The 27,048-nt window shown below is 33.5% G+C and overlaps 1 long non-coding RNA gene across 4 annotated transcripts; it reads left to right on the top strand.

Annotated features, from left to right (window-relative positions):
* The first annotated feature begins 13,959 nt into the window (after positions 1 to 13,959).
* Positions 13,960 to 26,613, top strand: LOC134470472 (uncharacterized). 4 transcript variants are annotated; one of them, XR_010039393.1, is made up of 6 exons: positions 13,960 to 14,239; positions 18,386 to 18,481; positions 18,835 to 18,940; positions 19,359 to 19,472; positions 21,538 to 21,635; positions 26,421 to 26,613. It is a non-coding gene; the product is annotated as an uncharacterized LOC134470472 (long non-coding RNA). The 4 variants fall into 4 exon arrangements; XR_010039391.1 differs by lacking the exon at positions 19,359 to 19,472; XR_010039394.1 differs by lacking the exon at positions 18,386 to 18,481.
* Positions 26,614 to 27,048: the final 435 nt, after the last annotated feature.

Here is a 27,048-nt window from a genome sequence, read left to right on the forward strand (position 1 = left end):
AATTTCCTCATCTGTACTAACATTTCAATAAACTTTTAAGGGTACTATTTTTACATTTTTAAAGCATATTAAAACACCTTTTCTTCTTCCCACCAACTTTTTCTATGCCCACCCTTGCTTAATTATTTAATTTAATCTATTGTTTTTCTGAGTCAGTGAGTATTTTAGTTGCCCATAAAAGAGCCTAGATACCTGGAAAGTCCCCAGACAGCATCAGTGACAGAGAGAGGCCACACTCCTCTTTACTCAGAACACTGAACTGAGAACAGCTTAGTGTTTAGCCTTCATGTCGCTTTTTTAACTCCCTTCGCATTGTGTAAGATTATCTTCAAACTCTTGTTCATAATTCTGTTTGATATCTCAGAGCTGTTTACAGCTCCAAAAAGTGAAACTTCACTTTTCAAAACGAGTGGAATGAAAGATCTGTCTCGTGATCCTCAATACTCCTGTATTTCCTTTTCATTCAAACACAAATCTGCCACCACAGTGGAGTAAATGTGGTAAGAGTCCCAAACTAACAGCATTACTGTCTTTTTAAACTTACCACATCCAAGTCCTTTTGAACAGCATTTCAGTTTAGTGGTCAGTGTATTTACAATGCAACCTGCATATTGCTTTTACTTATTTTCAGCTTTAAATATTTGGCATGACATGAATACTGCACTAAAATAATTTATGTTTATGAATGAAGGATACACATTTTTAAGAAGCTAATAAGGTACAAAAATTTATATCATTCACATTATAGAACTATAACTCAAAAATTCTTGAATATTACTGAAAACTATTCACATATTCTTCTTATATAGTTGAATGAGAGAAGATATTAATGAGATCTAAGCATTTCTCTTTAACATCTTTCTCAATGACTCTATGATTTGATCCTTTCTCAAGCTATAGATAAATGGATTTAATGTGAATTTATAACTGTAAAATAGAGAGATGATCATATCCTGATCATCTGCTTGTGAAAATGCTGGATGAACATAAATGAAGAGAACGGGGCCATACTATAAAGACACAGACAAATAATGGGCTGCACAGATGAGGAAGGCTTTGCTTGCACATTTTCAGATTTCTTTTTTGAAATTGTGAAAACAAATGTATAAGAAACAACAATAGTCACACTGATGAATACTTATACTGAACCAGAGAAAATAAAAAGCTTTAGATAATTAAATGCAAGAATGGCCCAAGGCAGCTTTGTCAATAATAGGGCAGCACAATAAAAGTGGCACATGATGTTGAAATTATAAAGATTAATCTGAATAAGAGAAACTTCCATGAATTAAGGCATGAAGAAAACCACCTAAAAATGATAAAATAGCTGTACATATAGACTATTGGTTGTAATAACTGGGTAAAGTAAAGGTTTGCAGATAGTTGCATAGTGCTCATAAGCCATTGTAACCAAGAGAAAACATTCTGGGGGCCACTGACTACAACAAAGAAACATTGTATCATACATCAGATCCAAGTCATATTATCTGATATTTGTCAAATAAGTTAACAAGCATTTTTGGTATCATGGGAGATGACAATCACTGATCAACAAAGTCTAAACTGCCAAGGAAAAAATACATTGATATCAGAAGGTGAAGATCATTCCTGATGAGAATAATCAGTAGTGATGAGGTATATTTCCAGGAAAGCAAGAAGAGGGGCATTTGTCACTCAGTTGACATAGGAGTCCTGTGATGACATCACAGATGTCTGAAATCAAAAACCTTAAATCATAATAGACATTTCAAATTTTAACAGTTAAAATTGCATGGTAGGGCAAGCCTGTAATCCCAGAGTGAGGGAGGAGGACCACAGTGACTTTAAGACTAGCATGAACTACATGGCAAGACTCTGTCTTAACCTGTCCCCCGAAAAGTTTTTGTTATTTTAAGCCACAAATAATGTCAATATGAGCCAAAAATGGTGAAAACCATATATATATATATATATATATATATATATATATATATATATGCATTAATAGATACACATGAACATTGACATATAAATCATATAATCTGGATATAGTATTACAGTATCAATTTATGCTGATCTAGATACGTATACTATAAAAGTAACCCAACCTCGCTGTCCCAGCAATCCAGCAGAACTGTAAATCAGACCTAAGAAAAAGTTGGAGGGAAAAAGATAAATGAAAGGAAAACACTTTACTTGTAAGAGGAAAAGGGTAGGAGGAGAAGCTAGATAGTTACCCTGATAAGGAGGAGTCAGGGTGTGGCTCCAAAAGAATGGAAGAATCTCCCATCACTCCTTTGTTCTTGAACTGGGTCCCTGGCACTTCTACCTAATGTCATTTTTTCATCTTCTTGGCATTTGTTTGCTTGTTTCTACTTCACCTAATATTTAGGGCCTTATCATTGTGATGGCCAGCTGATTGTCAAAGTGTGTCTTATTAATCATTATGTTTGAGGTAGTAAGGGGGCCAATGGATATCTATTATAGTCTATAATTATTTAATGAGTAGAGTGACTCTAGACTGAATAGCACAGTGACTGTAGAGTGGATACATATGTATACAGTATACCTGTGAGTATATACTCTTTTAAACTTACATGTACTCACACATACACATCCAGATTGCTATATTCTAATGGAGGGAAGGGCTGCTTATCATTTTTATATTGGGCTTTCTGTATCCTGCTTGTAAGTTCTTTTTCTGGTCTCCTGGTGCAACACTCAAGGCCATTTTGTGTCTTTCTTTATTGTTTTTTTTTCTCTCTTTCTCTATCTCTGTCTATGACTTGCGTTTTAGGAGAATTTCTCTAGTAGGTATTACGTAGAAGACCTATGAAGGCCGCTACTCTGTTTTCTTTTCTACAGACCTCTTATCCTACAAAACTATGTAATTTAGAAGTAATGGCAATATAGTAGAAGCTATTACCCTGAGATATAAATAAACCTAAAATATGTGTGTGGAAAACATCTGATAGCAAACATTGGGAGGGCAGGAGGAGGAAAGCGTCCACAGGGTGGAAAGTATAGCAACTAGATTTTCACTTGACAAGTGACTCATTTTTATGGTAAAAGAATTTTCTAATATTTATTTTAATTCTGTATCATTTCTATGCTTTTTCCTGTTTTGCTTTATTTTTTAAAAGATTAAGGTAAAAGAGGACACAACAAAACAGATCAGAATAGAAAAATTTAAGCAACATAGTGTTTCACCACAAGACAACTCAACATAACAGTAGCTACCATAGTGTCTCTTTCCTTGAAATATTTGAGTATACCTTCATACCCTATAGTATCAAATATAACAAAATAGTATAAAATCATTCAAGAGAATGAAAGCATTACAGGGTATTCAGAACCAACTAACAGAAAATGAACAATGGTTACTATATTACCTCCTGTCTATAAAAATTTTTGTTTATACTATCACATACAATCAAATCCAATAAGATACAACACAGTAAAACTGATGGTGACAAGAAAAAAGCTTGGTAGGACTTCAAGACAAGATGATATTAAATCAGCCTAGCTATTATAATGTCTTGTTTTCTTCAAAATGACTGCTCATAACATGACAGATAATAAAATCAAACAACCCAGAATAAAACCATTCCAACTAATGAATGAAAACATTATAAGGCTTCAAAGCAATATAATTGAATCATGGTTACCACATACATTTATGTATTCTTACCATTTTGTACACTAAGAAGACTATACGATATTTATATTTGTGTTTGATTTATTTCGCTTATGAGTATGGTCTCAAGCAGCATCCATTTATTTATAAATATCTCAATGTGATCATTCCTTATAGCTGAGTAATAACTTCATGAATAAAAATACCACAACCTTTTTTATCCATTCCTCAGCTGATGGACACTTTGGTTGTTTCCAAGATCTGGCTATTACAAATTGTGCTGCTATAAACATGGGTGCACATATATCACTATGGTATGATGTTTTCATTTCTTCTGAGAATATGCCTAGAAGTGGAATAGCTGGAACAAATGGACTTCCAATCCTAGCTCTTTGAGAAATCTGCAGACAGACCTCAACAATGGTTGCACCAGTCTATGCTCCCACAAACAGTGCAGAAGAGTTCCTTTTCCCCACAGCCTTTCCAGCATTTGTTGTTGGTAGTTTTCTTGATCCTGGTCATGCTTTCTGGAGTGAGATGGAATCTCAGTGTGGTTTTAATTTGCATTTCTCTAATGAGTAATGATGTTGAACATTTTTTCATGTATTTATTTGCCATTTGAGTTTCTTCATCTGAGAACTGTGTATTCATTTCAGATGCCCATTTTTGGATTGGATCTTTAAATTTGGGGGCTTTGATTTTTAAAATTCTTTATATGTTTTTGACAGAAGTCTTTTGTCTAGGGACAGTTCACTAAGATTTTTTCCCATTTTGTGGGTTTTCTTTTCACTATGCTGGAGATTTGACATGCAAAAACTTTTTAAAAATTTTTATTTAAAAAGAGAAAAAAGAAAAAAACAAAGCAAAACAAGACAAAACAGTGTAAGGGTACAAATAATACAGGACTACAAAAAAAAAGTAAGAAATCACCAGTTAATAGATTGCACATTGTCATCTTAGAAATAGTTGCTCAAGTCACAGGATCAAAGCATACAATGTGGACATTCAAACAGTGAGACTGCAAACAGTTGTGTTCAGTGATCCAACAAAAACTCCATAATATGGTCATCTATCCTAACACACCTAAACACACTTGCCGTTGTATCCTTTAGAGCACTTTTTTTTCCTCTCTTTTTTTTTTACAACAAAATTTACACATTTTGGGTTTTATTACTACCATAGTTCTTAATACTTTTTTTTTGGAAGAAAATAAAAATAAATATGACAAAACAAAGCTGTCAGTCAAAACCAAGGATAGACATAGTACATGATGTAAAAACAGAGTACAAGATTATCAACAATTGTTAACATAATGCCACTTGCTTCCTTAAAAAGAATTGTCTATATCATTAGGTATAATTAAGTTGAACAAAACAGCAGAACAAGACCAATAATACCTAAATTTTATCAACATTACGGGACTTCAAAGGAAGATAGTCAAACCAAACTATGAATGGACATCATAGTGAATCTTATTGCCTTCGAAGTAGTTGCCTATACTCTCAAACTTGATACTATCAAACAGAGCACAACAGAGTCTCATCAGTCAAAACAAGATAGTGGGAGTAATACAAGACTTCAAATCAAATTAATAGGAAATCAAAAAAGTTGCTACAATATATCCTGCTATTTTTCTACTAGATATTTCTAACATTTTCATATAAGTTCACACAGAAATTTATCTGACTTTAACGTTGTAATAATTAAATCTCAGACACTTGCTTTATAAAGCTTTATGAAGATTTCCATTGCTTTTTAAAACCAATATTTGAATACTAGAGTTTTTCAGAGACTTTATTTTCTTTTATATTTGTCAAGAAATATTATCTTGTTAAAAGAAAGCTAATAAGTATATTCATTTTAATCACCTCACATTCTAGAGTTATTTTTAGTTGTAGGCTAGAATCCAGAAAAATAGTATTTACAGTAGTTGGAAAAAAGTTTGTATTGAAAAACAATGTTAAGGTGAGAGATTAATGCAAGAAATCAATACATCACCTGCTAACAATAGATATCCCTGATAGATACTGCACCCTACAAAGATAAGCAGTGCATGGTGAGGAATCCAATTAACACATATTGAGACATATTCCATGCATTTGAGTGCTGCTGTGATACCCAAGGTAAAGGTACTGTGGAAAGGGAATTATTTCAAGTTTGTATATATTTGTTAAATTTCTGTAAAGTGCAGATCAACGTTTACAAGAAAATAGTGCAACTTCTCTTTCAATTCTCTATTTCAGGAGGGTTTTGTTTTTGTTTTTTGTTCATTTTTTTTGTAAAGATACTGTCTATTTTCCTAGCAAGACCAGTTTCTTCTTTATGAATCATTTGTCTGCATTGTAAACCCTACTAAACTGAAAGAAGAATTGCATGTGGGCCAAAGATATCCAGCAGTACTTTCCTTTTGCCTAAATTCATCATTCCAAATCACAGTTCTTTAAATCTATGCATTACTCATGTTTCTGTATTAATAAATCATACAAGTTATAAATATGATATAACACTAACTTAGCAGGCATGTGCATACATACACGTGTATACACACTAACCCCCTTCATACCCAAACATTTATCAATAAAACATTAGCTTTGTTACCTTAGAATAAAAAGCAATAAAAAATTTTATAGTCTTAGAAATGTTTCAAATTAGCTTAAAAGCAAGTAAATTAAGTGGAGTCTTTATCATTAATTTTAAATGCATACACTTCTATGCCAGGATTATTGGTTGTCTTTATGAACTAAACCTCAATTTAACTGACATTAATATAAATTCCACAAAGTCCTATAGTCCATAATTATTCGTAAAACTCCAAAAAATGGTAAGAATTACTATTATATAGAATCAATGCGCATTTTAATATCACGACCTCAAGCAAGTAAGTTAAATGAATAAAGGTTTCTATTTGTCCTGAATCTAAGTGGTTTCACCAATCACTTTCTGAGGCAGGTGTTGCTGAGAGACATTCCGTTGGTATCAGCACTGGGAATATCTTACAATCCAGGCAGTGGCTGTATTAGTTTTTTATTCTTTCTAAATATAGAAACAATTTCCCTTTTGTTGAGCTTCCATGACTTCAGTAGATGAACCTCAGAAAGACAACTGCCGTCAAGCCCTCTACCTCTGTTTTAGCTCTTACTGCTCACTGAAGAGGATTTAACTGGCTTATTTCTCTCAGTTGTCCTTTCGGTCCTCCAACCCTCAGGATTTAGGAGTAAGAATTTTCTTGTCTATGAAGAGCGAGGATATTATGTGCAGAATCGTGAGATTATTTTTGCATTATAATACAGATACTATTAGGAACAAGTAAGTACTGCCAACATGGATTTCAAACACAGATCAAATATTTGAAATAGTATTACTAGAATACTCACTCCTTAATGAGTGACAAGGTAAAGGGCATGCAATCTTGCTTTTGTAAATGTTATAAGAGTAATGTCTGTTTTGCAGAGTTTATAGAAATAATCCCCAAGCACACAAGATTCCAGCCTCTAACTTAACACTAGCTAAAATAAGAAATGAATCAGAAGTGTGTTCTATACAATAAATTGTCTTAACTGGTCCACATCGTCCTGTGTTCTGAATTTGAATTAACATGCCATGCTATTATCATCTAAAGAAAAGCACCTAAAAAAAGACCACAAACCCACTGACTCTGCATTATGAAATAGCTGGGTGGTATGTTTAAATGAGATCAATAAAGATAGTTATAATAGCTTTTCTGCTTCAATTATTTATATGTATTAATACTGTTTTACTCAGATACAAAGTACACTAATTTGTCTCAGGATTCAGTTAATAAAACCCGTATCTGAAATAGCATTTTTGTTACTTCATTTAGATAAAGAAATCCTAGGACATAAGATCTTAACTCAGAACTCAGTCACTATTTGAAGAGGAATTTTACCTAGAATTGCACAAAATTTGTGTTTAAACATTTTCATTTGTTGAGGACATTGTTATTCTAAACAATAGACACCATATCTAGAACTACAGTATTGCTATTTCATTATTTGTAAATCCAATCATTGTCTTTCATTTCTTCAATACTTGTATGTTAAACAATACCTGTATGAAGAAGCTTCTAGGTGCTCTGTTTGCATGAGTGAATGAAGCATACAGTATCTTTACTCTCAGGGAAGTATGTTTTAAAAAAGACATACAATAAACAATGAATAAAAAAAGAAAAACAAATTGTTTTTATGTAACATGAGGCTAGATGGTAAGGAAAAATCACTTTTAGAACAGGTAAAATAGCTGCCTGAATGTGACACAATGTTATTTTACCTGAGACTTCTTTAGAAAGGCAGCATTTAATAAGAATTTAAGGTAGAAATATACACTAGTAAAATTATTTATTTACTGGTTATACACAACTCTAGTGTTTCCAATACTCAACAAACAAGAAAGTAGTTGGACTGAAAAAAATAAAGGATAAAAAATTAAAATTAAGAATCCAAGTTAAGTGGAACCTTGAAAGTAAAGACTTTTGTCCTTACTTTAGAGAATGTAAAGAGCCACGGCAAATATTTAAACAAAAGACTGTAAATAGTAATTCACATTTTCAAAGCATCATATTACTGCCTATGTTAAGAACATAAGGTCAAAGCTAAGTTATTCTGAAGTTTTGAGCTTCATAAAAGCACGTGTATTTCAAGCTTCTCATAAGTGTGTCTTGTTTCATAGATACATCTTAAATTATTAGTTCCAAAATGGTTATTATAATAGTGTTTGTTTACATCTAATTTCCATTAACCTTTTGTACTTAAATGCATGAAACTCCGTTTTTCTTCTAAAGCATAAGTCATCCAACTTCAGTATTATTATCAAATCTTATACAGCTGGTATCATCTTATGCTACAGAAAAATGCCATTTTTGGGTTTGTTTATATTATCCTACTTATATATCTATAAACTTTTGATTCAGTACAGTTCATTGTTTGTTCTGGTCTTCTGTAAAAATTGACAAGTAAAGTTTTGATAAACAATGGAGTAGTGTAATACAAGGGACATTTCTTTCTCTGCTTTTTCACTATAATTTGAATTTTTGTTACCTCAGAGATTTAATTGGCAAAATAATAGTATGAGGTGGTGGGGTAATTATAAAGTGGTTGGATCAGGAATGACTGACTCTTCTGGGTTAAATGTTTTACTGAGAAAACTCTGGGAAGCACCCTCTCATGGTGTCCACTTTTCTGCAATTACAACATTTCTCTTCTCTGAGGGTGCAGAATTCAAGGTGCCATCTTAGAAGCAGAGACCAAACCCTCGCCCAATGTCATATCTGTCAGCTGTTTAATATTCTCATTTTCCACTACCATGAAAACTAAATTTCTGTGGTTTATAAATTAGCCACTCTATATGATTCTGTTACAAAAGTACAAACTGAACAAGACATCCTCTCATAATTTCCTACACTGCTCCATTGTTGTCAAAGAAAAACAGAACTTTCACTGATCTGTACTCCATTGCTATACTTCATCTTTTGATAAATGTTATACAAGTAGAAACAGTTCCGTTTACCCTGAAAAATGCCTACGGTATTTATCCATGTGTGGTTTATATATCTGTTCATTTTCTTCTATCACGATTATTATTCCATTGAATACATATTCCATGTCTTATTCATCTGTTCACATATCGAAGGACATTTGAGATGTTTTTATGCTTGGCTTATTATACATGAAGATACTACTAATATTCGTGTATGGATTTTAGACAAATAAAAACTGATTATTTTTCTTGAGTAACTGCTTAAAACTCGTGTAATTCTAATATAGGTAAGAATACATGTACTATTTAAGAAATTGTGTCCTGCCATGTATAATCTCTAGCAATAATGTCGGCAGATTAAAATTACATCTTGGTTGGCATGTACTGAAATGAAACTCCTCGTTTTACTTTTTCCTCAAACATAGACTTTATGAAGTATTAGTTCATTATGTTAGTTTTACTTATTTATTTTTAGTGTGACATTGATTTTAATTTCTATATTAACAGTTTCATGGTTTGTCAATTTTTTGATAAAGCTTTTATTAATGTCACTTGATCATTGCTGTTGGTTTTGGATTATGTTTTGTTTTTAGAACTATGTTGTTATAAAGATTCTTTATACTTTTATATTCTGGGTCTTGTTACTTGATACATAAATGATTTCAAATATATTGTCTTGATCAATAACTTACTATTTTCCTCCTCTTAATAATGCTGCTGGAGAGCTACTTTTAAATTTGCATGGACTCTGTAGTATTATCTTTTATAGATGAGCCCTTGGTGTTGTGTTGTAGAACCTGTTGCCTAACTTATTTTATAAATTTATTATCCTAGGTTTTTGTATACCATTTTTATATTTCACACTAATGTGTGTATTTTCTTCATATTGTTAAGCAAAAATATATAACTACTTGGAAACTATTTTATTCAAATACTGAATTTTCTCCAGATTAATTTTATCCAAAAATTGCAGAAAGATATTTTAAAAGGGTTCAATAAAAGCTTTCTCCATATAGCCATATAACAGTTACAGGGACAGCATAGAAACAAAGAAAACCTTTAATTTGTGATGATGATACTCCAGGAAAATACCATAGAAAATACAGTGGTGTTGACTCTGCACACACCAGAAAAGACTAGATGGTAAGACAAAACATCCACTCCCCCAACTTTCATGAGATTCTACCTAATCATGACATAAGTATTGTCAGGAAAGGCCCAGTAGGGAGCCAGCACTTTCATCACCTGTGTCATCTGAGACCATGAGAGCCCCGTGCATAGCTACTATCATGCACCAGAAATAAGCACCTTCCCCATGATGAGGAGGCTGATAAGTAGTGCTTTCAAATTCATTTGTACCAAGTGGCCATAACTGGGCCATTCAACTACACTCTTGGCTGTAGCTTCTACACCAGGCCATCAGTAGTGAGACGCTACCTCACAGTTTGACTACCTCAGAGGCCACATAGGAGGAATCAGGCAGTCACCTTGTGTCTCCAAGAAAAGAATCAAAAAACACCGGTTAAAGCTGAAGATGAGAATATGAACCAAGACACTAATGTAAACTAAAAAGAAAAAATGAGACGCCATTGCTGAACTACAAGAGATGCCAGATCTTTTTAACTTATATTTTAAATCATTGGTGTTGAAAACATTTCAACCAAAAACTAAGTATAATTAATACAGTTGAAGAAAAATGAAAAAAAGAAAAGCTTTAGCAAAGAAATAAAATGCTATTTCCTGAAACAGTTCTCAAGTCTTCTTTGAGTGCTTTTTTGATATGTGACAAAAATATGGTGAATGCTGCTGTTGAGTGTCTCCTAATGCAAAGTCAAGCTCACAGACACATTAGGGAGGGAAGGAGAGATGGAAGTGAAAAGGATCAAGATATGGTATGTGTTTATACCAGTTCCCAACAATAGATGTAATTATAATATGTATTTATACCAATTCCCTACAATGGATGTAATTACTCTGTATCACAAACATATACTAATAAAAATTACAAAGCTCAAAAAATATAACCTTATTTTCTCTATCACCTTATTCCCTGCCTCTAATTGTACCGCTAAAGTCCATGTGTTCATAGGTGGGGCTTTTTCAGAGGTAGCTGGAGCTAGAGTGTGTGATGCTGGTTGATTTAATGGTGCAGTACTAGGATCAGGGCACTAGAATTTAAGGGTGTGGGTGTTACTTGCCCTTAGGGATAAGATATAAGGGGCAGAGAGAGCTGTGGTTCCCTTGTTCCTTTGCTACCTGCTCTCTGCCATGAACCGTTTCTCCTCTGAAATGTCCTGTGCCATGCAGCCTTCCTTGGAACCAGCTGATTATGTACTGAAACCTCTACAAAACATCAGCTAAATAAATTTTTCTCCTTTACGTTTGGATGTTTGGTGTTTTGTGTCAGCAATGAGATGAGTAACTATGATGTTCACCAAAATTGGCGTCTTGAATTCTTATTTTTCCCCAAATTCAGAGTGAACATGACAATAAATGTTTTAAATTTGTTTGGAAAATCAAGGCAGCCTTCAAGGCAGTTACCAAAGACATCCACGAAAGGGCTTTCAGAGTCCTGTTTCAGTGAGAGGCAAGAATGATGCAATGAATGTGTCCAAAGTGAGGGGTGATACTTTGAGGTGACAAAATGTCCCTTTCTACTGTAATTTTTAAAATTAAACTAACCATCTTTTTGGAAAGCAGATATAGTGCTAGTATTACAGTATAAATTGTATAGTGCTAGCATTACAGTATAAATTGTAAAGAGTTGCCTGTTTTATGTATTACTGAAATTTGTTTGACTTTTTAAAAGTAGTTTTGTATTTGTGATTAGAAGGGATGGTGTTCCGTGTTCTCTTTGTAATCCTTGCAGGATTTTTCCTGAGTTATGACATGAAGATGGTGTTGCATCACTACATCAGTGGTAAAATATCTAAAATTTCTGGAAGTTTGGTATAATTTCTCCAAGAAATTATACTTCTTGATATAATTTCTAATTATTTATTAGAATTCACTATGTTAATCATCTGGACAAAAATTTTTATTGTTGGTGTTATTGGAAATTTTTAAGCACTTATTTCATTATTTAATTAGATATAATGCTACTCAGGAAATATCCCTTAGTGAATCTTAAGAGATTGCACTTTTAAGAATTTAGTATATTTTGTCTATGGTTTTGAATTTATAGATATCTGATTACTTTCTTGTATCACATTGTGGTTGAGTCAGTAGTTACCTTTACATTCAATACCATAAGATGACCTACTCTAAACATTCAATACTTCTTCCTAATTTTTATTTAGCTATTATTACTACTTCATAAAGTGATCAGTATATCTTTCATCTTTTTGACACTGTATATATCATAACACTTCATATGTAATGCGTATGCATTACAATTTTATATTTTGCATTCATTCTCCCATTTTGGAATATATTTTATCATTACTTTATTTTTAATGAAAGGTTGTTTTACTACCAGTTTTTATTTTGACATCAGCGCATCTTTCACAGTATTTTAGATGAGAAAAAAGAGCAAAAAAGGCGCCAATCCAGCTTATTCTCTGATACTATTTTTGCCTGAAGAACTTTTTTCAATAGTTACTGTAGAATAAAACAGGTGCAAAGAAATCTGCCAATTTTTATCTAAAGAAATGTCTATTTTTAGTATTTGAAAAGCATATTTTGGTAGATATAGAATTGTGGACATTGGAAAATATATATATATATATATATATATATATATATGTTTTTTTTCTAGCTTCTATTTTTGCTTTTTAAAATTTTTTGTTTTCCTTTTCTTTCTTCTTTTCCTTTTTGTTATTTAATAGATGCTCACTGAATTTATTAGGTAACTCTTGACACCTTACACTTGAAATTAATTTTGAAGAACTTTTGTGCCTCCAGATTTTTATTTTATTCTGTTTTATTTTTCTATCCTTTAGGTTTTTTAGATGGAACTATGCTGGATATTGTAATGCTGTCTCATGGCTCTCAGATGATTTATTCAAGTATTTGATTTATATTTCAATTTATTGAAATTTCAGTATTAAATAACTTCAAGTTTATTGTGTCTGATTCTTTTTTTGGCTGAGTTGTGACTACTAATGAACCTGCCAAGTGCGTTCTTCATTACGCATTCACTGTTTTTGGTCCTGTCATATCCATTAGAATTTTGTAATTATTCTAACTTTTCTGTTGCTGTTTCTGTTGCTTTCATGTTTTTGTGTTTCCCATTAGTGTCTCCAACATGTTTTTTTGCATATTTTTGTGGTTGTCTTTCTTGGGAGTGTGTCATTTTTACTCTGTCCTTATTAATGCCTTTCAGTTTTTTGTTGAAATGGCAACATCATAGATGGAATGGCGGACACTGACATAAATCAGCTTATGCTTTTAAAATTGACACATTTTCCCCTGTTACATTATTATTTGGTATTTCACTTAGTATTAACAGCTAATTTGGTTTTGAAGTTTGATGTTAGTCAGTTGAGATTTATTTCATAGTGATCAAATTCTTCTAAAATTACTCCATGTGGAGGATAGAGATAGCTTGAAAGAATATTTCTACTTTTTTCCCTACATACTTTCTTTTCGGTTTACATTGCTTTTCCAATTTTCCTTGTTACTAGCAGCTTACTATTCTTATGCTGATGAATGTAGGAAAGCACTGCTTTTTTGTTGTTGTTGTTGTTAGTGTATTATTTACACAAATTTCTGTCAGTTCACAGTGGGCGGATTCTAGACAATTCCAGTGAAAAGAGTAGACACCGCTGGAGATGCACAGATGGAAGCCCCAGCCCCCTGCTGCTCAGGCCCTGTCTTCCCGCCTGCCCTTCCCACCAGGGACACCGCGCGGCGCTGCAGCGAGCTCAGAGCCTGCGCTCTCCTGCGTCCAACCTGATGATCCGGTCGGTGCTGGAGGTCGTTCTGGGCATCGGAGCTGCCGCGGTGCTCGGGTTTTGTTTTACTTTGGGACTCCTCTTCCTGCATTCTTTAAGCACTGTCTTCTGCTTCGCTTTCCTGCCTCTCCGTGGACTCCCCAAGGACGCAGAGTGAGCTCTGCAGGCTGGGGCGACCGCGCTTCCCAGGCCCAAAGGCTCAGGGGTGTGCAGAGACTCGGCAGTTCGCACTGAGGTGCGCCAGGCTCCGCCCAAAGGGGGCCCCTCGACCCAAAGTGGGGTGTCGGGGGATCGTGATACAGCAGAGAAAGACTTCTCGGTACTTCAGGGCAGAAGGAGGGTGCACCCACCTTTCCAGGATTCCCTCGTCCTGTGTTGCCAAGTGACTGAGCTGGCATGAGCTCAGAATGCGACCAGGATTCAGAGGTTTTGTCACTTTTTATCCGGGCCTTACTGTACGTGGTGTCTGGCGCGAGTTTGAACTGCAGCCTGGTGCTCTAGCACCGCTATTCTTTATAACTGAATGGATAGTCAGGTTTATAGAAAAATGTTTCTCTGCATATACGGTATCTAATTTTCAGTGTTCTTTGTGCTTTTAAGCTACATATTTATGTCAAAAAATATTCCTACCTCTTCTTATGTATAGAAGATTTTTGTTTCCCACCTCAAAATATGGTGAATTTTCATGTTTTCCGCAACTGATTAATTTTGTTCTTTTGTTTTGAAAATTATTAAGGAAAGAATATCACATTATATATTTCATTGTCTTTTTGGCATTATTCAGGTTTTTATATCTTTTTGGTTCAGTTTTGGTACTTTATATGCATTAGGCATCTGACCATTTCTTCAAGACTTTCCAATTTTCTGGAGTCACAATTTTCACTCTAGTTGCTAGTCAGCTAGATTTTGCTAGTGTTTGGTGTCATTTTGACTTTTTAATTTTTAATTGCACTGATATGAATTTTTCATTCTTTAAGTTTGGCTAAGATTTGGTCTGTTTTATTTGTTTTTATAAAGAATCAGCTCGTTAACTCATTAATTCTTTTATTGTTTTCTTAAAATTAAGTTTCATACTGATCCTTGTGAGTTCACTCATGCAGTAAATTTGAGTTTGGATTGGTTTTTCTTTGATAGAACTGTGAATATATAATTCAGTTTTTTTTAACTTTCCCTGGTTTTTTTAATCTAGGTGTTTACAGCAATAAACTTCATTTTTAACTGTTTTGTGTCTCCTAGATTTTCCAGTGTTTGGTTTATTCCTTTATTTCTTCTGTAATTGAATATTCGGGAGTATATTATTTAATATCCTTCTATTTGTATGGTTTTGTGGTTTCTTTTATAATTGATTTATAGTTTTATTGTGCTATGATCTAATTGTGTGTGTAGCATGATTTTATTCTTTTGCACTTATTTTGTAGGTTTAATGGACTAGAATGTCGTCTATTTTTGAAAAAGTTCCCTAGACAGCTGAGAAGAATGTCTGTTCTGTTGTTCAGTAGAACTCTTTGAAGATATGCATTAGTTTCATTTGTTCAGTGGTATAGTGCAACTTTGATATTTCTTTGGTGATTTTTTGTTTTCTTGATCTCTGTTTGAGAGAGTGATGTATTTAGGTCTCCCATCACAATTGTGCTGGTGCATATGTAATCTTTTATGTCCAGTACATATATATTTACAGTTATTATCTGTTCTCACTGGATTGTTCTCTTGACTAATATAAATTGCCATTCCTTGCCTCTTCTGGTGAGTTTAAATTCAAGTACATTTTCTTTGAGAAATAAATTTATACTCCAGTTGCTTTTTGGGGTTCTGGTGCACGCAATCTTCTTTCCCATCTTTTTATTTTTATTATATGAGTTTTTCAAACTGATGAGTCTCTTCTTTCCAGCAAACCACTGGGCTTTGTGATCAATCCAGCCTACAAATTTGTCTTTTTCTTGTGTGTTGAACATTTATATTGAGTTATTACTGAAAAATATTGATGTATTCCTGCATGGCCTGATTTCTGTTGACATCTTTAATTTTCCATTTTTCTTTAACCGATATGCTGCTTGATGTATTTATTTCATCAGAATTTGGGATATTGTTGGCTTCATTTTCTCTAACTAAAATACGCATGATTTTTTTGAGTATTCATTTGGTGTTTATGAACTTCTTATGATGTGTTTTAGTTATGGGATACCCTTATCCTATGTTCATTTTGAAAAGGTCATTGCAGTACGTTTTAGTTTGGGTTGAAAGACTTTTACTTCTAGTGCTGGATAGAGTTCAGTCCACCCTCTACTAGTCTTTAATATGTTTGTGATGAGACCATAATTCATAGGTCTCAATTCATAGGTCTCATTGCTGAGTGGTTTGAACCACCACCAGCACATGCATGACTGTCCCATCAAGTTACTATTAATTTTATTAGTAAAAAGACCAATAAAACTGATTGCATCCATTGTCACTATCAATCGTGCAAGCTACCTGATGTAACAGTTATGCCTGTACATTGGCGGTTCAAGCTGGTGGGAATGTATTAAAGTTTTTGTTTAAAAAAGCCTTATTTAATACAATTACAAGTGATCTTTGGCTTTTCACTGAAAACTTTTATGACTGTCCATTCATTTGGCCTTCTCAAATTTTGATTATGATGTGCAATTGGGGCCTTTTAAAAATCATTACTTGTTGTTCTGTAAGCCTCATATAGTTTATATGTTTAGTTTTCCTTATTTTTTTCTGTTTTGATTCTTTAAACATATTTTATATTGTATGTGCTATCCTCTAATTTGTCTCTAACTCCAGTTTTCCTTGAGTTAGACTCAGCAACATCTAGTAAGCACTTATTAATCTTGCTATGCTATTTTTAACATATCTGTGTGTATAACATCTTTTATTTCCATCCTGTCCTTGAGGTCTGATACTTCCAGTTCGTCATTGCTCATATTCAGTAGAATTCATTATCTCTAAAGGATTTCTGTTTTCATGGAGTCTATTTTTTTGGTAAGTTATTTACTCATGTTTGAAATAGCTTTGATCAGGTCTTTTAATTTTTGGTTTTTGTCAGAATCCATTGGACACTGTGTTTTAGTTCAACCATTTTGTGGGTGACATAGTATTTGAGCTTGCTGAGTTTCCATGTGTCTGTTTTAGTCATTTCATGCTGCTCAGCCGCTCATGTTTGCCTTTCACTCTGTCAGTGCCATTGAGTCTTTTTAAAGAGAGTTGGGAGTCTTTGGAATCATTTTCTGTCCCATTTTTTCATGTTCCTTTTTTTTTTTTTTTTGGTATGTGTATGTGCTGATGGTTGAAGTCAAATAGAGTGAAAATTTGTTGTTGGTATGAAGATCTCTTTAGTTAGGTTCTGTTTTCTACTGATATGATCTTAGCTTTAGTTGTCTAGAGGCTTTTATTTGCTACTTTATCCTATTCAGTTGAATTGGGCTGTATCCAGTTACTGTGTTATTGTAGAGATTCCTACAGGTTATACCATCTACAGATCTAACCATCCATCAATACTAAACATTAAACCATTTAATTATAATTTTCCCCTTGTATTAGCACCAATTCCAAACTATGCTGTATTTATTGACAGTTAATGTGGGATGAAGAAGAAGGGAAGGACAGAGAAAGGGGAAATCAGGGAAAATAAGGAGAAAGGAGAAAAGAGGATGTTTATGGATAAGATACAAAGTCAGACACTGTTGGAGGCATTTTATAGCTAGAATAAAGGGTTAGTGCTGGCGAGTTTAAAAGAATATTTTGGACGCATGAGAGGACTGCAGTGAAAGGACAGAATAACTGGAGGTTGAGGGAAGCTGTGGAGTTGTCAGAACCTACTAACACATTTGTGGTTAGATTTAGTGGGATCCTGTAAGCACATTATATTGAAGGTTACCCCAGCATAACCGTGAACGCTGCCATTTAAGTTAAAACACTGATCTAATCTTATTCTGCTGTGTACATTACGAGCACTTGCTATATATCTGTTGCCCAAAGTGCAAAGAAATGAAGAATAAACTAGGTAGGTGAGAAAATTAAAATGAGAAAGAAGAAGACTGAGAAAGAGAAGAGTAAAAGACGTAAAAGCTTGCAAAATTAAAAAAAAAAACTAAAAATAAATTTGTAATTAAGCATTGAAGAGAAAACCCTGGAGAGAACCCACAACATACACACATAGAAGAAAACACCCCTGTCCCCCACCACGTGGCCGCTTTACCGTGCAGTCACAGTGTCCCGTTCCCTTCCCACTGTAGTCATAGTCTGCTTCCATGCACTGAACCTGAATTTGCTCTGCCTGTGGGCTGCTCCACCGCCTGCCTGGGGGTGGTGAGGGCTGCGGGTCTCTCTGGACAGACTTCCTGGCTGCAGGATCTGATTTGTCTGTGCTTGACTGCAGGTATGTTTCTGTTCCAAGATCCAAATATGTCAACTAATTTGGGAAGAGTAGGTGAAATACTGTGTCTGACCGCTGGCTTCTTGTCATCTTTCACTGGTAACCTTCCATTCCTGCTCCCTTTACTGCTGGGCAAAGCCAGGGTTCATTTCAGCGTTTTTTGTCCAGGAACTTCCCGCTCAGTGTGTCACAAGAAGCTCTAGGTCTTAGAAGACTCCTCTGTTCCTTCAATTTCAAATCCCCAACCATCGCTCACTCAAAAGCTTTCCAGCCCACACAACTGGTTGGAGTCCTCTTGGCCCTAGTAGACTATCTCCTATGTTCAGGAGGGTCAACAGGCAGTGAGTGGGTTTCCTGCTGTTTCTAATCTCTCCTGTGTTTGGGGAAGCAATAGGAAACTGCCTACTCTTCGCTCCTTTTGTTCAGTCTGTCTCCCTCCCCTATATGTCTAGGCATGTGGTCCAGGAATCTCTACTAGTGGACTCAGCATCTCCCACAGCTCTGGAGTTCAGCATCTCTCTGCATTGTGGAGGCTTTCGTTCTAGAGGCTGGGTGGAGGTAAGATAATGCGGGACAGAATTGTTCCCATTTTCAGGGACGATGATGGGGGTAGGGAAAGACTACCATGTTGCTTTTTCTTCTTCTATCCAGCTGCCCTTGTGGCTTCCCTGGGGCCTCAACCACAGTGCACTGCTACACTGGATTTCCTCCTCCAGGTGGGAGGGTGAGAGTGAAGGGACCTGTGCAAGGCTTTGGCCATTGCAGTGCTGTCTCCCTCACTGGTGATTCGGACTCCTCTTTAGATGATGTGGCCTCTGGGTAAAAGGGGGAAGGTGGAACCAAGGACCAGTGGCCGTGCCGCTTCACTTTTTCAACAATCCAGATATTGGCAAGATCTGTGTGATTATTCTTCTGACTGGTTTTCTTTCCTGAGTGCAGTTTCCCTTCACATCTCAGAACACTACTTCTTTTTCAGTGACTCTCCTCCAAGTATCTCCAGCACATCTCCTACTCTAACTGGCCATGTTGGAATCTACGGTTATATCCATTGACTGGGAAGTTATAAAATGTTTATGTAGAAGCACTTGAGGTATTGACAAATATGCTTCATGGAGGATTATGTGGGGTAAAAATAATTAATGAGCCATGTTCTAAAAGTAGTAGAGTCCAATCCCCAGGATGAAGGGGGTCAGGAGGGATTGCAATGGTTAGAGCTTCAGGGCCAAGTACAACGTTAATTAGCTGAGTTTTATGGATAAAATTAGCATTTGGATGCATTAAAATTAAGGTAAATATCTTGTTAAAGAAACTATATAGCATAGTTTGAATGGAAATCATGTTGTCCCTTGAATACCTAGGTACTCTTTATGCATGGGTTTACAGTAACAGTTAAAGATCAAATCTTTCTTATGAGAATATATATTATTAGAATTGTGTATATGTAGTCAGGCATAGATATAGCTAAATATTTTAGAGAAGTGCTATTTTTAAATACTTACCATACAGGAGTTTAAATTTTGAAAGTGCATTAACAGCATCCATTCAGTTGTTTGTTTTGTAGACCTTTCTTTAATTCAATTTTTCTATTAGGTTAATTCCTCAAAGCAAATCATGGAGGTTTGTTGCTATTTGCTTTTCAATTCATGAGTGTGAAAGCTCCCTGAGATATGCTCTCAACTTCTCTCCAAATTGGTCTGTTAGATAAATTTTCATTACATTCTTTCCTTCACTGGTAACTTCATGTCCCGTGTCCTTTTTTCTGAGTTTTTCATCTGTTGGAATAGAATAATTATAAAGAATATATTGATTGAGTGTCCACTTGCTTTTTTTCTCTGTGTGTCTTAAAGCAAAGTCAGAAAGAAGTAGATTATTATGCAATGTGTTTGTGCTGGCAAAATTTTAACTTCTTCAGTAACTGTTTCTCATTATGGCCCATAATGGGTGCACAAATGTTTCTGTTAATTTGAGCACACAAAATAACTATAATGATAGGCCACACATTATAACAAAATATAAGAAAAGTATAAGTACATAAAATATAGTATAACAAAATATAGTCTAATGTAGTTTAAATGTAATTTGTGAATTAAATTGTGAATCTGTAAGAACTTTTGCTTCAAAACATTAGTTTTCTCGGACATACTGTACATAGATCAAGAGTGATACTTCAGAATATACATAATGACAAATATTTTTGCCATTAAATATGTGGAGTTTATTTGGGCTTGAAATTAGAAGGTTGATCTTTAATCTAGCATATCTGTGTATCACAGATGGCAGGTAATACAGAAATTGAATGAATGCCCTGATAACTGTGTGAATTATTTTGCGGGTCACAGGAGCGTGAAATTCAGTCATGACCTGCTCTCCTTTCTCCTCACAGTGCAACACTGAATGCTCAACAAGAATGTGTGGCTGTCTTTTACAAAGCTGAAGTCTACTCGGAATTCACTGATTATTTTCATGGGGGAAAGTGATTCTCTGTAATCTGCATGAACTAATCTTCATTAATGCATTTGATATTCCCCAAACAGGAATTAAATCACAAGGAACATTTAATTTAAACAGTACTCTGAGTATAAATTATGTATGTCTGTTGGGTCAGTTGCTTGTTTTAAACTCACTTCAAATGGACTTTTTGCTTGGTTTTATTTGGTTTTTGTTTTTCTACTTTGTGTTAGAGATTTATATACACCTGTGGAAATAGAATTTCAACTATTTTCTGAAGTCCAAATTTTTGTACTACTGTGAGTTACTATTAATAATTTAAAAGCATAAATCAGATCACAAGAATATTTCTTGCAGTTAAGATATATTTATATTTGTGTTCTATTGTCTCAGTTTAGAAAACTAATATTCTATCATCTATAAAATATATAGGTTCCCTATGACTTTTTCTAAGTTACTACAAATATGAAGTAATTTCAGAAAATAGCATTCTATCATCTATAAAATATATAGATTGCCTATCACTTTTTCTGAGTTTAGTAGGAGGATTAAATGAGATATTATTTTTGATCTTTATTAGTTTCAGTATCATCTTCAAGAAATACACTACTTAGAATTCATTGCAGTGCCTGAGGTGCAGGCGTTTAGTAAAAATTATTAATATAAACTTGCTTTGGCCATAAGATTCTCTTTTTTTTTTGTACCAGGGATCAAACTCATGATGTCCGGCTTGCCAGGCACATGCTTATGCTGCTAAGCTAAATCTCCAGTCCATGATCCTGCATGAATGGAATTCAAATACATGGTATATTTCATCAGCTGTTTAATATTGTTGGCTCATCTTTCTAAGTTAAATAACAAATCTGAGTGAAATTTGATTTTCAGATGTTACATATACGGTATATAGGCGTATATTGCTTCTGAAGTAGCGGGCTATTTTTTAAAATTTCAGAAATACAAATTGCTGGGAAATAATTTTATGTTCCACACTTAATCAAAAAGACATAAATACGTCAAATTGTATAAATTTATGTAATTTTAATGTAATTTGTAATTTTTCACATACATTTAAGCACATTTTGAGATATATCTACATACCCTATAAATTGTAACCTGTAACAATGTAAGTAATTTAGGCTATTTTAATTAAACAGTTCATAAAATCTTCCTTGCTTATAGCAAGGAAGTTTAGGTTTATCTATATAATATGGTACCTATTCAAACAAATTTTAAATTTGTTAATAGAATGGGAAGAAAAAATTAAAGAAATTGTAGCATAAGTAAAACACATAAATTTTGATTTTAATATTTTGAATATTTGCACACTGGTTAAAGTACAAATGTCAAAACAAAGTAACCAGTAAAATGACCATTGGAATCATTGTATTCAGATTGTTCTAGGAGGATTTTTTAAAATTTTATTTAAAGAAAAGGAAACAAAAAATACATGGAGATAAAAAAAGGGTAGAAATAATACAAAATTACAGAAAAACAAACGGTAAGAAATTGCTGGTTGATAAGTTACATTTTGTCATCTTAGAAATAGCTGTTCAGGTTATGGAATTAAAGTATTTAGAATGACATTCAAAAAGTGACACTAAAAAAAGTTCGGCTCAATGATCGAACAAAAACTCAGTAATATGGTTATCAGTCCTACACATTTGTTTTACATCTCAAAGCGGGTAAGATTAAACATATCAAAACAGAACAAAACAGTTAAAAAAAAAACAATTTGAAGAAATACAGATTTCAAACCAAGTCCACTGGAGATCTTCACTGTCTATCTAACTGTCTCTAGTTTCTTACAAATAGTTGTCCCCATCTTCACCCACTTTATATACTTATTGCATATTATAGAACTAATCAAATCATTATAGGATGATGAAGGCTTTTTAGGTCTTCAAGATCTAACATTAGGGAAGACAATAATAACTACCATTGCATCTCTCATTCTCTTTGTGATAGTTGTCCCCATCTGTACATATGCAGAAATTGAACTCAAGAGACCAGACCAATGTCATTATAATCAGCGAACAATAGTATTGCTAGAATTAATATCATAATGCTACAAAATTAGCCTCGGGTTTCTTAGCATCTCTTCTTCAGAGTATCTGTTCATTACATCTTGCATTATATAATCTGTTCCCGTAAATCATTAAGAAAAAAAAACCAAACTCGTGTGAGGGCAACCTAGATAATTTTTTGTATATTACCATGTAACTGGAACCTAACAGATTTTTAATTAATAGATATGCAAAAAATATTTAAAGAAAATAAACTGAAAATTAGTGAATGAATAAATTCATGAAAATGTTCACATATTTTGCAGGAGAACTTATATTTTAGTGCATATTTTGAAGAGGAAGTGTCTATCTTTATATTAAATACTGCAAATATTTACTGCATACTTGATAAATGTAGACTGTCAAATCAAGTGTGGAAAAAAAAGACAATGCTAATCTTTGTATTCTTTGTTTCCTTAAAAAAGCATATGGTTGTTTCTTTTAAAAAATGCAAACTCAGATATAAACCTAATAATAGAAACATTTTAAAAATGAGAATCAACATTTAAAAATGAAAATGGTTTAAAATGAATGTATCATGCATATGTACTACAAATTTGAAGATCATGCGTGACTATTTATGAGATATTACTATTATACAATCTGCATATTCATCATACAAAATAACATATAAATTATTTCCCTCATGTCAGATAGCTGTTTCTCCTCCTTCAAATCCTAACAGATAACCATGCTTATTTCTGTTAGCCCAGAACACTTTTTCTAGCTCTTGGACTTAAAAAAATTACAAAAATAAGGTGAGGATTCTTTAGGGTCTGGCTCATTTTACAAAACATAATTTTTTTTGTGTTGCTAAAATAATAGTTAATGCCATAAAACCGCCTGTGCTTTTTTGAGATCCGCAATGTAGACTACATGAACCAGATTGCACCCTTCCCTTTCATCCCTTTGGGAGATCCCTTTCTCTCGCTCAGATTGTTTAAGTGCCTCATATTCAATGCAAGAATCCCTCAAAATTCTAAAAAATATATGGATAAACAATCTTGCTTTTGATGAGATTACATTTATATAAACAAGAATTGTATCAAGATTTTGTGAAACTATTCATGTTTTAGAAAGATCTATTGTCATTAACATACTTTAACCAAAACATAACTAAAAAGTTAATGTCCCAATTATTGCCTATGTAAAGGCAAATGCAAATTTAAAATAAGAAAATATGAAGCTTAATTTTTCTGATCAAAGTAAGAATAAAAACATACAAATATTTTTAATTATCACACAATTTTAGTATTTATATGTATGCATATGTGAATATATATGTATTTCTGACTTCTCTATTGTTCTAATGTTCTATATTTACAGTGAATTTTATTTTCTATCTTGTGCATTTTGACTACTGTATTTTTAAACTATAATTAATACCAGAAGTTTTGACACTTACAGATTTGTTCTTTTGTTCAAAGGTTGCTTTTACCACTTTAGGTTTTTAGTGATTTTTATATCAAGTTTAATATATTTTTCTATTTATGTGAAGAATGCACCTAGGACTTCCATTAAATCTGCAGGTTATTTTCCATACTCTGGACTTATTCACAATTACAAATCTTTAAACCAGTGAATATTAGGAGTACTTTATTTTTTGCCTTTAATTTCCTCCACTATTGTTTTATAATTTTAGTGATTCTTTTATTTTTTTAATTCATTCCCAGGCATTTTATTCTTTTTGTTGCCAAATATCATTATGATTTTTTTCTCAATCACTTCTTTTAAACTTTCTGTCATTCTGAGTATTGAAACCAGAGCTCTCCACTAAACTCCATCCCCAGGTCTTTTAAAATACCTTTTCTTGAGAAGGAAGTTTCTAAGCACTAAGTGAGCCTCGTGGGGCTCCAATTTGTACATCTTCTGTCCAGTCTTGCAGAGTTCTGGGAGTAAGGCTGTGTGGCCGTGCCTGGCCTCTTATCTCTTTTTACTGGTTAATTATTTGCATGTAGAACCACTAACTGATTATTACTATTATTATTGGTTCTATATTTGTTCGGTGATGCTGGACACTGAATCCACAATTCTTAGGCATCGCCATGCTAGGAACATAATACAAAATGCAGCTACTCCTCAGTCTCTATGGTTGATATTTCATGATTCTGGAGTTTTCAGGAATTTATCAAAAATAACTGTTTTTTATTGAGTCTTCAGTGTTCACTACATATATAACCATTTTATCTGTAACAACAGTTGATCATCTTTGATTTTAATATAGGTTATTTTTGTCACTTTTTACTGTCTAACTGTCTTGGCAGCCAGGCATGGTGATAAATGTCTGGAATCCCAGCATGTGGGGGGCTGAGGCAGGGGGATCACCATGAGTTCAAGGCCAGACTGCATTACATAAATGAGTTCAAGACCAGCCTGCACTAAATAGCAAGACCCTGTCTCAAACAATCCTTGCCCTCAAGAAAAAGTAATTGTCTTGGTAAAGATTTTCAGTGAACTTGTCTTTCTTTCCTTATAAAAGATCTTTAAGAAAAGTTCTTAGATTGTCCCTATTGATTATATTGACTGTAAGCCTTTAATATATGATCTTTATTCCAATCATGCAAGCTACTTCAATAACTAGTATATTTAGAGATTTAATCATTAATGAATGTTCAATTTTGTCAAATGCCTTTCTGCATCAACTGAAATCATTACATAAGTTCTTTCTTTGGGGTAATTTTGTGATCTATCATTGTGTTGGCATATTGTCACTGTGACAAAATTCTTAAGAAAACCAACTTAACAAAAGGAGGGCTTATTTGGATTCAATATTTCAGTTTACAGTCCACTTACTATGATCATTTGCTTTGATACTATAGAAATAAGAGGTTTGATACTGTAGAAATAAGCAAGGAAAGAGACTGGAAAACAATTTGAGTCTCAGTATTTTTTGTGGGTGTATCTCTGGGAGTTCAAGGGCAGCCTGAACTGCATAGCAAGATCTTGTCTCAAGAAAAAAAAAAGATACAAATATATTGTCATGCACACTTTTCTATGAATATAAAATGTTAATTAGTTGTTAGCACTAGTTTTCTAATGTAGTTGGTGGTGTAGCAAGAAAATAATTTAGGCATAAACAATACAAAGCCTCTTTAAAATTCATACATGTAGCTATTTAAAGTTAAGGGACTTTAACAATGTATAATTCTTTTTAATGCATTTGTACCTGATATGTGTTATATTATTTAACATTTTATAAATTTAATTAAAGAAAATGCTTCATTTTAATTTTTCTGACAATAGGAGTAATCTGAATATTTTTGTCTTATAGAGCATTTTGAGGACACATATATGTACATATTCATGAATCTTAGAAAAATAAGAGCTAGTATATTCACAGGAAAGGTCTTACTCTATATTAAGTTTGGATTAGGATATTTAATATGCTCAAATTTATAAAATCTTTTCCAAATTCTATAAATTATTTTCATAAAAAGCAAATTGTAAAGTTTGATCACATCATGTGGTCACATGTGGGTGGAGTTTATATTTGACTGAACAGTGGATATTCTTTTTCCTCTCACCAGGTTAATGCACTGAAGATACTTACAATTACCTGACAGAACTCTGTGGTGTCTGTTTCCCTGTCACTGATAAACTGCTGATGATCATTCATATTAGACCAGTTGGCAGCCCGATACTCTGATGACTTTACTGTCTTTCATCTGACACTTTTATAATGTTTATTGTTTTGACTATTAAAAGGAATCTTCAAATGAAGCGTCATTTTATTATTTCTGAATTTTTTAATCTGAGCACTGAGTGCTTGGTGTCATCAAAAGCTTACAGGAATTCCTATTTCAGAATTCCCCTCACAACGATCTCACGCATCAACTTCCAGCTGGGCAGATAGACTTGAGCAACATTTTACAGTATCTCTAGCTTAAAAAAAAAAAAATATATATGTATATCTTTCTCTTGAAATTCAACAACCTCAGGAGTAAAGCATACAAGTATGCATTTCACTTTTTAAAGGGTTAAACCATCTCCAAATTTTGCCTGCTCTTTGGTTTCTACAGTGACATTAAATATTTTTGTGTGGGCATGCATGTAGATATGTCTCTGTGTGAACATACAATTTTGGCATTTATAATTCTCCTGTAGTGTGAGTTCATTGTACGATATGTCATTATTACCTGAATTGCATCTCCTAGG

The sequence above is a fragment of the Cavia porcellus genome, unplaced genomic scaffold, assembly GCF_034190915.1.
Source record: "Cavia porcellus strain 051 isolate PalLab524CR breed Dunkin Hartley unplaced genomic scaffold, mCavPor4.1 scaffold_15, whole genome shotgun sequence".
NCBI classification, from domain to species: domain Eukaryota; kingdom Metazoa; phylum Chordata; class Mammalia; order Rodentia; family Caviidae; genus Cavia; species Cavia porcellus.